Source organism: Thrips palmi, unplaced genomic scaffold (assembly GCF_012932325.1).
Source record: "Thrips palmi isolate BJ-2018 unplaced genomic scaffold, TpBJ-2018v1 HiC_scaffold_7, whole genome shotgun sequence".
Lineage (NCBI taxonomy): Eukaryota > Metazoa > Arthropoda > Insecta > Thysanoptera > Thripidae > Thrips > Thrips palmi.
In genome coordinates this window covers 6,425,023-6,426,991 of record NW_023144634.1, presented here as the reverse complement: position 1 = coordinate 6,426,991, position 1,969 = coordinate 6,425,023, and the positions used below count along the sequence as shown (strand labels likewise).

The window sequence follows — 1,969 nt, the reverse complement described above, 5'->3', positions numbered from 1 at the left end:
CTATCCGGACTCTCCGTTGCTGCCGGGGCGAAAACTAACTGTCCGGACAGCGGCAACTTGTGACGCCTCACCGGGGAGCCCCCCGCCCCGCCCCGCCCCGCCCCGCCCCGCGCGGTGCGGTGCGCAGCCTGACGCTGCAATATTCACTAGACGTCAGGGGGAAAAGGGAGGGGGGGGGGGTTCGTCCGCCGTGGCTTTTGCATGTCCAGAGCGGCGCTCGTCTTTCCCAAAGCCACTAGACCAGGTCTCCCTTTGCGGATGAATGATTCGGTCGGCACCGCAAAAAAAAGTGTGGAAAAAGAAATTAAAAGTAAACCAACGACGCCGTTTTTTTTCAAACTTACTATACTACAAGCCTTGCGCTGTGTCGGCGGCCACTTTGCGTATACAAAATAAGGGAACCGCAAGGACTTTTATCAGTGGCGAGGTCGGCAGGCCAGGGTAAGTACCGGAAGCTACCGGCAGGGGCGGCTGGCATAAACCACCACACCGTTTTAATAAAAGACTGGGCATGCCAAGTGGCATTTTGCTGCAAAAGTCTGTTCCCCGCAGCCTGGGCCCGGCGGGCCGGTGGCGCGGTGGGTGGGGCCCGGGGCCCCCCTTCCCGCACGGGCGTAGCAGTGTAGCAGCGGCCAGAACTGGTCACGACGCCCCGAGCCGTTGCAGCAATGTCATCGCATCGCGAGTCTTATCTCGGCAAGCCGGTCCGTTGGTCTAGGGGTATGATTCTCGCTTAGGGTGCGAGAGGTCCCGGGTTCAAATCCCGGACGGACCCTTCTTTTTGGGGGGAAGAATAGGGGCATCCCATCGCAGCGTCCTTGGATCCTTCAGGCCTCTCTTTCCATTTCCCTTCGGATCGATAGGAACCCCATCGCTCTGCGGGAACGCGTTATTTTCTCCTCATTTTTCCGCCACTTTTGCCCTTTTTTTCAGACATTAATCTGATTACGCCGCTTCCAATCTTGGCCGGCGGAACGAGAGGAAAACAGTCTCCACGGCTCTATCAATCAGGGATCCGGCGAGGGCTCCCTCACCTGCGAAGCGCGAAGCACTGCGAAGGCCCGCGGGAACTCCAGGGAATTCCAGGAAATGGAATGCTTGGTCCGCATGGCTGCTCTGCGCTGCGCAGGCAGCCCACTGGAAGCTCATCTAGAAATGACAACCACGCCTCCGTGAGCACGAGCAGGCCAGCAAGCTTCCTGGGCTCGGCCAGGTTCGGGCTGCAACGCGGACAACGACTAGCTCGCTCTCGATCCTTGATTCTTGCCTCTTTGCTCGGACTGCTCGGACTACTCGGACTACTCGGACTAGCGAGGCAAGTGATTCGATTTTCGAGTAGTCGCTCCGGTGGCCCGCCTCTCGATGAAGCGCCGCTTTTTGTGCGCGCTGCATGCGCCGAGCCAGGCCCCGGTCCGTCCGGCCGGTGGCGCCGCCTGGCGGCCGCGGTCCGCAGCGCTGGCCGCGGACGGGACGGACGGACGGGCGGACGGGTAGCGCGGCGCGGGGGGCTCATAGGGGCGTTCTGGCCGGGCCGGCGTCCCCGCCCTCATCAAGGCCCTCTTTGTCTTGGACACTTGAGCTGACCCAGGCACGGCCAGGCGCGGCCACCACCCCCGGCGGCCCCTCCCCCGCCCGGATCCGACGGTGGGCGTGAAATATTTGGCTGTTTTTGACGCCGCGCTGGCCTCCACGGACTCGGCCTGCTTGTCGGTGTTGTCGGCGACGAGCTGCACGAATCAATCGCGTCTGCTTGGCTCGACGCCTCGACTGCAGCAGCGCCCCGGGCGGCAGAGGGCCGCGGCGCTGTCTCTCTCGCACTCATCGGGACCAGTCCGGACGCGCCGTGAGTGCGACAGAGACCGCGGCGCCGCGTTTAGGGCCGGCCGGCTAATGAGAGCAATCACTGCCCTTCTGGAGTGGCGCGGCCAGAGTCAAGCCAGCGGCTATTCTACAGACTCTACACTGGAAA

At 62.6% G+C, this 1,969-nt stretch overlaps 1 non-coding gene across 1 annotated transcript; it reads left to right on the top strand.

The window, feature by feature from the left end:
* The first annotated feature begins 703 nt into the window (after positions 1-703).
* Trnap-agg lies at positions 704-775 on the top strand. Its single transcript has one exon. It is a non-coding gene; the product is annotated as a tRNA-Pro (tRNA).
* The last annotated feature ends 1,194 nt before the right edge of the window (positions 776-1,969 follow it).